Source organism: Falco peregrinus, chromosome 12 (genome assembly GCF_023634155.1).
Source record: "Falco peregrinus isolate bFalPer1 chromosome 12, bFalPer1.pri, whole genome shotgun sequence".
Lineage (NCBI taxonomy): Eukaryota > Metazoa > Chordata > Aves > Falconiformes > Falconidae > Falco > Falco peregrinus.
The window spans coordinates 596735-608912 of NC_073732.1; the positions used below are offsets into that span (position 1 = coordinate 596735).

General features: G+C 48.6%; 1 protein-coding gene across 11 annotated transcripts in view; it reads left to right on the forward strand.

Moving 5' to 3' along the window:
• The first annotated feature begins 9637 nt into the window (after positions 1–9637).
• FARP2 (FERM, ARH/RhoGEF and pleckstrin domain protein 2) overlaps positions 9638–12178 on the forward strand; it is an 81259-nt gene continuing 78718 nt past the window's right edge. For 10 of the 11 annotated variants that reach the window (XR_008749434.1, XM_055817426.1, XM_055817430.1 and 7 more), the window contains exon 1: positions 9719–10223. The gene's annotated coding sequence lies outside the window, so the exon portion shown is untranslated. The other variant, XM_055817427.1, reaches the window with a different exon arrangement.

A 12178-nucleotide genomic window follows, 5' to 3' on the forward strand; every position in this document is an offset into this window, starting at 1 on the left:
TTTTATTATACACTCATATGTAGGAAGAATAAGGAAAGGTTGGGCTTGGAAAAAAAACCAAAAATATTATGGTTGTTTAGTATAAATATTATTAGTTATAAACCTAACTATCTACATTGAAAATGTCCTTTTGTATGTTGTTTTGCCATTGACGGGGCTAGAAGGAATGTTGCACTAAAGTTTTTTGGGGCAGCATGTTGCTTATGTGCTCACAGGCTGGAACAAGTTTTATGTTACTTTAAATCTGCTTAATAAACTCAGGCTGTCGCATTATTTTGGAGGAATTGCAGTGCATTGTTAGTACATGGCTATGCAGATAAACTGTTTTTTACATGCAGTAGCATAATACAGGTGAATATATTTCAGTGCAGATTTTCTGTATAACCATGTATGTGTGTATTTTTTAACCTTTTTCTTTGAATTAATTTCTTACCCAGTTTATGCCTGCATTTGTATGAATATTTCTTTTCCGGTCCTTTTCCCCCACTCCTACCATTCTTCAATATACTTAGGATTTATTGTCTTCTGATCATCTCTTGTGCTGTTCCGTAGGGTTGGGGTTTTTTTCTTGTGTCTTTAGATTCCTTCCCTTTCTTTGCTTCTTCCATTTGGTATTCTGCAAGTTCCCAGCATTTTTCTCATATTTTATCCATACCTTTGGGGTAACATTCTGGTAGGTTCCGCTTGTCCTAGTTAAGAGTAACAGTGGGTTGTCTATAGAAGTGTTCTGTTTTCTGAAGAGAGTACTTGGAGCTCACTCCCTGGCCGCTTTTCAGCAAGCAATGAGGAAGGAGATCATTTAGAGCCTCTTCTGTACCTGTTTCAGCCAGTGCTAAATATTAGGATGGCTGGGCTGGAGATCAAATTTATCCCCCTTGCTCCTAGGCTTTCGTTGACACCTGTAGATGAATTAGTTGTACCTCTCTCGCTTTCTTCATATACGCTCTAATGACCTCAGTGTCAGTGGCTGAGAAGAGAGCTATCCCGTGATACTAGGAGAAAAGAACGTTTAGTATTTCGTTAACACATTTTACTGAAAAGGACTATACCCCATGTTTCTCTTAATAATGCACGGTCGGTTTACTATCCTGAGCAGCAGTATTAAAAGGCCCAGTGCAAAAAGGGATGGAGTTTTTTATAGCTTTATATTCTAAAAAGCTGAAATCTGGTAGAATACCCTCACAAGACTGAAAGGAATGAAGTTCAGGCTTTTGACTTGTAACCTCTATGTCTGCTGAGCCCTCTGTCGTTTGTATCTGAGTAGACAGCATGGGTGCAGGGAAGTGTCTTGCTGTCAGGTCACTGTCCTGCACCACACAGTCCTGTTTTATCATGAGGTGGACCAGACAAATACTGCATGGATCTTTGTGAGTGTCTAGTATGAACGTGGCTAGGCATGCCATATCTGTCCATTTTGTTGACTGCTCTTTGGCATTCTTGCTGGTTTATCTTGCTTCTGTGCCCTGAAGGAAGATTTCCATCAGGATTTTGCTAGCTTGTTTCACACAGTTAGTGGTTAAAAAACCCCAGGTGAACAAAATACCTTCTAACTCCTGTTTCTTGACCTCCGTGTAAAGAAAAACTTAAAACATTATTTTTCCTGCATTTTTCTTAGTTGATCCTGAAATGCTGCATGCTTTATGGAAGTATATGAAATAGAGGGCAAACAAGGTTGTTAATTACTGACAGTCTAGGGAATGTGCACAAATATAATTCATAAAGGCTCTGGCAAGAACTGAAACTTGCTCAGGAAGACAACGTACTGGAATTCAGTACAAAGAACTCCATGAAAGTATATGATCTTCCATATTTGCTGTTTTCCCATCATTGTGTATGGAATGTGTATGGAATGGTGCACAAAGAGCTTAACACTGGGCTCCTGCTGATGGGCGGTAAGAGAAAGCCAGAAAGAAACTCTTAAAGGATTCCTGCAGTGGAAAGAAAAGTTTCTTTTGGGTAAGTAAAATGCTTTATAGTTAACTTGGTGCAGAGCTTTTCCCACACCTAACAATTTCACAGTGCGTTTCTTAGCGTTAAAATGAACAGTTCTGCTAATGACTTGTCTTACAGCCCCATTCCCACTGTATCTGTCACCTCTTCGGACATGCTGGATCGTGGCTCCGGGCTGCAGCGTGTCCTGTTCCTTCAGATGGGAACGGCCTGGCTGAGCAGCGAGGCAGGTACCTTCCCTGCACTGCGGCAGCCTTTGGTACTGTAGCCCTGTGCTGCTGGGCTAGCTGTCTCCTGCGTGGCACCTGCTGCCAGAGCGTGCAGGCGGGCTGTTACAGGGCACAGTGCTCTAAAGAATCTCTCCACCATCCAGAAAATGGGAGGTGCCATTAGCCGCTCCTGTCCTTTTATATGAAGATTTTAATGATGCTGAAATGGGCCTGTTGTTACGGTAACCGGGGGAGAGAAAGTGTCACGGAGTCAGATTTGGTGCAATTCTGGGTCAAGTCCAGAAACGGGGAATGGAAGGAGTGTGAGGAGGAAGGAAAGGTTTGGCGAAGGAGGGGTTTGGTGGCCAGCTTTGTTGACGGGGCAGGCCAGACACGATAGGATTGCCTGGCTCTGGCTCATGGCTGTGGGAGGGTGTATTGAAGTTTCAGGTGTGCTGGGGAGTTTCTACAGCATTTCGTAAGGCAAGATCTTCTGGTGTAGCTCTTACGTTTGCAAGTTTGGTTTCGGTGCTTGAAATGCAGCAGGCAAATGAAGTTCCCTTCCACCCACGGGTATGAGAGCCCATAAATCTAGCAAGACAGAGGAGGTGTCCTACTATCTCAGACAAAGAACAACACACTTCAGAAACTACCTCTGCCTAGAGCAGAGGCGGCCCTGCAGACAGCCTGTTGGGTCCCGCAAAGCAAGAAGTGCAGTGCTTTGATTGCTGTGGGAAAGACTGAACTCCTTGACAGAAAAAGAACAGGAAAGCTGCTAACGCTGCCAAGCCTGGCCCTTACTCCTGCTTGCTTTGCTTGAAACCTGGTATAAATGGTTTTGTGGGACCGATGCAGCTAATTGGTTATGCTCTAGTCTCAGCCCTCCTTGGATCCTCTGCTTTGCACATAGCTTCTGTGGTGATGTAACCGGTGCTTGGCACGTCACATTTAGGGTGCAGCTGTATTCCAAGAGGGGTCTGCACTGTCAGATACAGATCTCTGCTCAATCACAGAAGTCGAATAGAGGAAGGTATGGCAAGAAGTCAGAGATCTTTGAGCTGTAAGGCGTGCCAGTAGCAACACCACTGTGTTGAGGTATTGTGCTTAAAGTGCTTTAGACCGGCAGTTGTCCCATTTTTTTATTGAGAAACAAATTGAGGCTGGTGAGGCAAAGGGAAGGAATCGGCTAATTTTCATAAGCAGAAGCCAAAAATTCATGGGAAAATTCCCGTGTAGGAAACAGGAGCTCCCAAGTTATGCGAAGATAACTCAACATATTCCATAGAATGAGTAAATACACACACCCTGAGTGCTAATGCAAAACACTCATTAAAACAGATACTGTGCTGCTTCAACAGTGTATTTATTAAGAAAAAGGAAAGGCACTAACAGTAAAATGCTTTGTTTAGAACATGCCCACTCCTGCGCCTCACAGTTTGCAATTCCCCCATTGTTTCAATGTTTTTCATTTTTACTTTTAAGAAGCTTTTCCATAAGAGAAAGCCTAAAACCTAGGTCAGGCTGTTCCTGTGGTGGTACTTGCTCCATGCTCAGAGCTCTTTCCCCTGAAAAGAACGTACGGTTTGGCTCTCCAGTGGTATTCCAGTGAAGCAGTTAGCTTGCTGACTAGGACTCTCTTTGGGACGTTTGTACCCAGAGCAAGAAAACTGGTTTTAATCTTCCTTTCAGGCCCAGCAAATAGTCTCCAGCTGCCTACTGTTACCTGTTTTGGAGCACAGTCAGAAAAGCGTGGCAGGAACAGCAGTGCCTGTGCCCAGCAGCTCCAGAGGAGCTGCGCGCTCTGTTTCCCAGCAGAAACAGCTGGAACAATCTGTTTGGTTTGGGGGCAGAGTGGGGAATGCACAGCTGGGTGTTGGACGGCAGCCTGCCTTCTGGTTGCTGCAGTTTGGGAAGTAACTTAAGGTAGCACCGTTAGTCACTCGTACTGAAAATGTCATCAGGTTTATTTAGCAGTAAAATAATTGCCACGCATATCTGTGAATAGGGTTTGTAGATCACAGATCTACTAACACTAATCACAAAAGAGCTAAAAATAGTAATTCTTAATTTTCCCTTTTGTTCTGAAGTATCCTGTCTATGAAACAGGACTAGGCTTTTCTCTCCTTTATATTCAAGATACTTTTTATTGAAATGTATTCTTATTAACTGGGTTTTTATGTAGTTGTGTCGACTAAAGCTGATTGGTATGTGAAAAAGAGGTGGTTGGTTTTTCTCGTTAAGAATTTCAGCGTTGGGGAGCTGTGGTTTCTGTTTGGTGGTGTCGTGGTCCGTTGTTTCCTCCCCCCCCCCCCCCCCCCCCCGCCCCGCCCCGAGCAGTTTTTGATGATCCTGGAAGCACCGCACAGGCTGCGGCTGGACTGAACGGTAACACGCACCGGCCTGGTGGTGTAGAAACAAAAAGAAAAAACGCGGGTGGGGGTGGGGGTTTTCTGACACTCCCGGTTTTATGGGGTTTGGGGTTTTTAGGCTTTGCTCCTTCAGCTGTGCTTGGTTAACCTCACTGTGCAGGTGTGCTGGGCAACAACGAGAAATACACTGCACAGTTGGAGAAAACGTTGTTTCACAGCCGCTTATTGTTTAGTCAGAGACCCAACGGCGCCGAGCGGCCGCGGGCCGGGTCCCAGCGCAGGCAGAGCAGCTCCGGGGCGCTCACGTCCCCGCGCGGCGCCAACAGCGACCGGGCGGCGGCGGGTGGCGCTGGGCCGGTGCGCAGCGCGCGGCCGGGGGGGGGGGCGGGGGGCGCAGGCGCAGGCAGGGACGTGCTCGGGCCCGGCGCCGGCCGCGCGGGAGGAGGTGGCAGAGCCCGTGCGTGTGTGCGCGCACAGGTACGGACATGTGCCGTGCTTGATTTGTTTAATTGCCACTTTCACCATGAGGGCGAACTTAAAATACATGTGCGATTATGAAAGTCAAATTAGGTGACTGCAAAAAAGGGTTGCGATTTTTTTTCTGCTAGCAGACTCGCAGAATTTTTCCCTCTATGTAAGTGCTCGCGCCTGTTCTAAAGAGTCGGTTAATGCTGAATGTTTAATTCTAAGTCGCGGTCTGAGGTTGGTGGACTTCGCACTTTGCAAAGGACGGTGTAACTGGTGGATACAGTCCGTGTAGGAGGGCTCCTGAAAAATGCCCCAGAGGGGAGTAACTTGAAAAGCCCAAAGAGGAAGCCCTGTGAGAGGTGCTGTAGGACAGTTGGGGTGGGGGAGGCAGAGGTAGTTAAGATTGGAAGTGGAACCCCCCACGCATGGAGTCTACAAATTCCCATAGCATGGAAACTAGTTTTTCTAGTTGGTTTAGCAAGATGTTGCTAATGGTGAGTGCCTTTGACATATCTCTGCCAGCAGAACAAGGCATATTGTGCCAGTTTTTGAAGTATCTTTATTTATTACTGTTGCAGAACGGTGTTTCTCCTGTGCCTCCAGGTCAGTGTTATCAGTAAGGAGTCTGGTGTAAGCGAGTGATTCTGGAAAGTGGTATGTACAGCTATGTCTGTGTTATTCATTCCTCGTGCTGATCATGGGGATCAAATCTCTGGTTATCCAGACATTCCTGTGCACATGGGCTTGAGTCTTTTGCCCTTTGCTTACAACAGTATTGGTTAAATTCTATGATTTCACTCTTTTTCATATTTTCCTGCCATCTGGGGTGAAAGTGGGCTGTGAGTACTGAACTACACCTGGCTGTGATTGCTGAAATTGGCTTGGGTTTCCTGTTTGAGAAGTGGTCTGATGCAATTCTGAGCTGTTAGGTAGACAACTTGTTTATCAGTGATGAGGCAGGTTGAGGAATGATTTGGCAATCCATGCAGACCAGTCTCTATGAGATGTCTGAGTCAATGTGGAAGGCAATCCAGAGAATGGGTCAGTGAGACAAGGCAATAAGCCTCCTGCTTGGTTCTGCCACACAGACCATCACAAACTACAAGGAACCTGACTGATCTCTTCCGAGATGAAACACTTTCAGATCAGGAATACGACCAGGGTAGTCACTAATTGTCATGACAGCCAACGAAGATGTGAACACACTTGTGGAAATGATAATTTTTTCCCTTGGTGGACCTCTGAGGTGTTCTATGGCTGGTACTGTGACACCAGGTCCTCGAAGGTGATGGGAAAGAAGAGTGATCATCCTGTGGAGAAAGCTGCCAGCCCTTGCAGTTCCCCCTGATGCTAGGGTTAGGGTTAGGTTAACAAGGTGTATGGCAAATTGCTGAATATCTCTAGGTAGTAATTGATGGGAGAATTGTAGTACAAGGCACTGCACCAGCTGGAACCAAAGTAGGACCGTGGCAGTGAACTGTGGTATTCACAGCTCTGTGAGCTGCCGCTCCCCACCCCAGATTCTGGTGTTTCGGTCGGCCTACTTGCAATGAAATCCATACCAGTCCATCTCCAAATCTTTGGCCTGGGCATGCCTACACATGTTGTCATTATAGAGTCCCAGTATAACACGCTAGAGAAGTGAATTGGTGATGTGCAGCCCAATTAAAGCGGGGAAGTGTGGTGTACATGATATAAAACACTGGCTTAAATGGTTGTTATCTTTCCATTCTCAGCTATACCTATCTTCTGCTATAGACAGGAGGGGAGAAGTAAGTTTTTTGAATTTTTTGCCTTGTTATTATGAGGTAGGAGACCTCTAAGAAACAGAACTTTGCGGTATGTATTTGGAAAATATGTGCTAACAAAATTAAAAATTATAGCAATAGGTATAATTTTTCAGACTGCAGAGTTTCTCTTTGCCAAGATGAAGAATTTGAACAGGAAGAAGCTTTTCCAGCTGCTGTTTTTCTTGGTTGGGCAAGCCTTTTCCAAAGAACTTTCCTCCACCCTCATTCAGGGGGTGGTTAAAGAAGGACATGACATTGTAGTGTAGTAAAAGCGTAATCCTAATTGTCCCATTCGGGCCAAGAGGAGAACATGGTGTCAGTTATCTGTAGTATTAGTTGAGTGGATGAGTTATACCTCATTATCAGATTTTATCTCACAAGGATAAAATTGTACTTTGTCCTGACGCTGCATCCTTTCAAAAGCAACAGCTGACTTTCATGTCTAACAACATTATTCTTCTAGCTTTGTTCTCTGAACTTCCTCCTCCTGCAAACGATTCAACCATGCTGCCTGGATGGTCAGAAGGTTTGCCTTCATGGGAGCCAAGGAAATTCAGAGGTCTTTGTGGACAGCTGTGAAGGACGTTCTGAGTCTGTGTGTGATGGGTCAGATAACCATCCATTCTCTCGGATTCACCGCACACCACGTCTCAAGGATGTTCCGTGTGTTCCAGCTGCTGAGCGTTTGTGCAAATGCTTGAGTGTGTAGGACAGAGGCTCAGCTCAGTAAGGCACTTCTGATTTGTGCTCTAGCTGGTTGGGGAGAATCGCATCATCTGTTCTTGAGCTGTCCTCTGCCAGATGATTCGGTGAGCGCAGAGGGCAGAGCTGTCATCTTCTAGCTTGTAAAAGTGCAGTGTTGTCCCTTCTTGTCCCTTCTCCTGCTTCTGGTGGAACTGAAGGTGGAACAGAGGTACTGGGTATGTGGACACTTAAACATGCAGAACCTTCAGTGCCTTTTCATTACCGGATTGTTTCAGTGCAGTAAATTACATGCATTTTGTGTGAGCAATAAAAGTCAGCAATATGCGGCAAAGCGTAAACAGCAGGGTGTTGACACTTCTAAAAACTTTACTATATCTGTAATTATTGCTTCCTTTCTCTGATTGTTATCATATGTTGCTTTTAAAGTGATCACATCAGATTTGTTTTCCAACCTAGCAACAGCTGCTTTTTTGCACAAGAAAATTTTTGTGCTCTTTTTAGATGTTAAAGCAAGTGATTGAAATGAAGATTACTCTGAAGCGTCTGCACTTTAAAGGGTGTTAAACCTTATTAGCACTTAAGCTGCAAATAAAATCAACTGTTCCATTTTCATTGCCTATGGAAGTGCAATGCAAATGGTAGGCAAAACAGGATACTGAAACATCCATTTCAGTAATGAAAGCACTTCAGTTTGTTTGAATCACAACTGTATTACGAATGGAGTTACCTAAAATGATGCGTATTCTTCTGCAACTTTCCTGATTTTTTGTACACATGAGATTCTTCAGCTCGATTTCACTTCTTAAGGAGAAGAAATAATGGGACATTTTTAAAACTTTGTGTCTTTTCTTTTTAAGAGATGAGAATGTTGCTAGTCAGGAATTACTCATTGAATTTGTGAGTTGCTTCTTTCTGTGGGTGAGAGTGATGAAGCTGCTCCCAGTTGAAAGGGCTATTCTACATTATTTATGTGTTTTGTTAATATAAAAGTCATATGCTCTGCTAATACTTTGGTTTTCAAATTGTTGTGAAAAAGTTCTCAGAAACAAGGTGGCTCTTTGCATTTCTTGTGCTATCGGCCTCCAATCCTTTCCTGGAGAAATCCAAGTATTTCTCTCATTTCTGTTGCCTCTTATCCTGAATAGCAGGCTCTAGTGCGATGTTGTCCCTCGCCGTGACTGGTGGTGTCTGTCCAGGGCTGGACCCTTTTGGGAAGAGCTGTCCTGGCCCCTTTCTTGTCAGCCAGCCTTGGCGGCTACTTCTGGACAGGCTGGGAATCTGGGGGGTGCAATACTCCGTACGGGCAGAGCTCTGCTCCTCGCAGGCTGAAGTTCCTACAGTGTTTGGCTCTTTGTGTTACTGAGGGACAGGCTTACTGGTTGGGGATGTTTGGGTGGTCTTCAGCCTGTTTGGCCATTGGCAGCACCTTGCCTCCGTGCTGGATCTCAGCGTGCGGGTGGAGCGTCTGTGCCCCCTCTCCCATCCCGTAGTGCCCTGACTCTTCCTACCAGTTGTCTGTACGTACCAGAGAGACTTAACTGAACGAAGACCTGAAATGTTCGTTATTCAAAGCAAAACGTGAGATTTGTTGCCTGTATCTCAGTGGCAGGTTAATGGAATGGTACCTTCCTCAGCAGCGTTCTCCCCTGCAAATGGGGTTAGCCCCCCCCCGTTAGCCCCCGGCCCAGCGTGCCTCTGGCTCGGGGTGCCCCGAGCGTGCGGCTGGAGGATCTTGTGTTCCTGTGTTGGGGTGGGGGCAACGGACAGCCGCTCTGTGAGCTACCTGCCCTTCAGCTCGGTCAGCGAGGGATTTGACGTAAATATTCCTTTGAAGCTTCCAACCCCGAGCGCCCTGTTCATGCTGGAAAAATGTGCCGGGGGTTGACTTTTTTTTTTTTTTTAATAACCCCGAAAGTCCGGCGGAGCTGCCCGGCCGGTGCCGCAGGGAGGAGCGGGCCACGGCAGCCCTGCGGGCGGCGCGGGACCGGGGACGGTATGTTCGGGCGAAGGGGCCGGTCGCCCCCGCCGCGCCTCCGTCTCCCGGCGGGCCCAGGACCCCCGCGCTCCCCCAGGCACGGGCACTCCGCGGCGGCCCCGCTCCCGGCCCCCGAGTCCCCGCCCCCCAGCCCCGGACAGCCAATGGCGGCGCGGGGCGGGGCGGTGGCGGCGCGGGGCCGGGGCTCGTGCGGCGGCGCGCGGCGCGCTGGCCGTCGGCGGTGAGGTGAGGTGAGGCGCGGCGGGGCCCGCGGCTCCGGGCCGCCCCGACAGCCGGCCCTGCAGGCCGGGCGCTGAGGGGGGTCCCCAGCCCCCGGGCGGGCCTTGGAGCGGGGCTGCCGGCCGGCGGTGACCCAGGCCCGGCGGCGCGGCGGGGCCCGGCGCGGCTCGGCCCGCCTGCGCGTCTGGCGCTTCCGCCGCCCGCGGCCGCTGTCGGGCGCTGCGGCCCCGGGCGGAGGCTTTCGCGTAGGAGCCCGGCCGGGGCCCTCCCCGCGCCCCTGGGGGGGGCGCGGTCCCCGCTCTTGCCGCCCTGAGGACGCGGCGGGCTGTGGCTGGCGGGGGGCTGCGGAGCTCCTGCTCGGCGCGCTGCCGAGGGCCTGGCCGGGGCGGCTGCCTTCTCGGGCGGGGAGCGTCTGGGCACTTGCGGCCGGCCCGGCCCCTGCCCCTGCGAGGGACGCCCGGAGCTCGCCGAGGCTGCGAGGGGCTGCTGCTGCATCGCCCTCGCTCCCTGTTGGCAGGTAAAGCGCTCCTGAAGCCGCGCTCATCCGCTGCGGTCCTTCATCCTCCATCCAGGCAAGCGGCAGGGAGCCCCGAGCCCCCCCTTGTGCTGCCGGCGGGGTCGGCGTTTGTAAGGGGAGCGGGGGCCCGGCGGGGGCGGCTCTGGCTGCGGCTGGACGCTTATCGTCGCTTCATCCCCCTTCGTTGTAGTTGTGGGATTCCTGATGTGTCGGTTGGTGCCATTTTGGTGTAGTGATGCTAATGGGGTGTTACTGCCTGGTGAAAAAATAAGAGTAAAGTTTGCTTCTGGTGGATTGAAGGGACCTGGTTTGAGAGCTCCTGCTGAGACCGCTCCCTCGCTGCTCTGTGCAGGCTCCCACTGAGTGCAGGTGGTGGGGATCCCTTCCTATGGGAGGCACGGATCAACCTGCTCACACCGGGGAGCTGGGAGACTGGTGTTACTTCAGACCAGCCTTCTGCACAGGCAGGGGATGGAGCATCGTGGTGACTTTGTGACTGACCAACAGACACTGTAGTCGGAGGAGTTCCTTTGAAAGCCCGTGGTATCTTGAGCGGGCATACCCTCAGGTGGAAGCTGCCTTTCCAGGTTTGCTGCTAGCTGAAAAGTACTGGTTTGCTTCTGAAAAATAAGTTTGTTGCATCCAAGTAGAAGATAAAATTCATTGTGATTTCGAAGTTATTTCAAAAAGGCAATAAAAAGTACATAGCTACTTAAAGTTTGTAAATTTTTGTACCATTTGCTCCTTCAGTTGGGGCTGAGAGCGATGGTCGTTCTGTTACTGTTCTTCAGGAAGCTCATTTAGCTTTGGTGCCTGGTCCCGATTTATAGGAAATTATCAGGATAAACACTTAGTGCAAAGAAGTTTTGGGTGGGTGAATGCAAGGAAGAAGATTTTTTCCTTAGAACTGCTAATATTGTGGTAACATTGCATTATAGTTTTGCGTTCATGAGAGGGTAAATGAGACCTTGTTCAGCTTGCCTGGCGTGGGAGGCTTTCGGTGCTGTTGGACACTTTCTCTGCTTTGCCCGCAGAGCCTCTCTTCCTGGTGCTTGCAGCCTGTCAGGCTTCACTCTTCCGTTTTCCTCCACGTTCCATTTAGTCAGCCCCTTTAACTGAAATACTTCCTCAGTCATGGCACAACTGTTTTTGTTAAAAAATGTCATTTATAGTCAGCTTATGTACAACATGATGCGTTTCTATGATTGGTGGTGAAACTGGAAATAGTGATTGGCTTGGTTAGTACTTCTCACACTTCTGGTTTTTGAGGCAATTGGAGCAGGTCGGGCTATTTGGGAATTTTTAATAATTGTAATGGCTTTAATAGTGTGCACCGGAGAGGAATTGGATGTGGCGTGGAGAAATGCTTTCAACTGCAGTACAGCGGGCAGGGCCCTGCTTTTCTAGGGAAACATGGATTGCTTCTGCATGTTGTGTTTTCTGCCTAGGTGCTTGTTAGACCTTTAAAATATCAGTATATGCTGGCTGGAGACTAGTCTAGTGGTAAGTATTTTTAGGAAAGCGTCCTTAGCCCCCCTGGGTTCACTCTTCCTGTTTAGACCTGTAAGGAAGGACTTTGACATCTGCAGTTTCTGTTTGATGTGACTTTGGTCTCTCCTTGCTGGTATCTAAAGCTAGTAGAAATACCCAAGATCTCCTCGTTTAGCCTGGAGTTGGCTGGCCTGCCTGCCTTGCCTTTGGGAACTCGCTGGCTTCTGCTAGAGGCGAGGCTGCCAAAGCCCCTCTGCCATGAGGCTGCTCCGTGTGCTACCTTGGCTGTCACTGCTCATGTCTTTTTCCTTTTGAGTAACTGCAGCGTCTGTCCCTTCTAGTAGCTCTTTATTCAGAATGGGATGAGTGTGTTCATGGAGTACTAATTGTAAGAGCAGTTGTGTAATAAATAGCCTTGTGAAAAGTGTAACTGATTCTGAGCAGCTTCAATTCCATCTGAATGG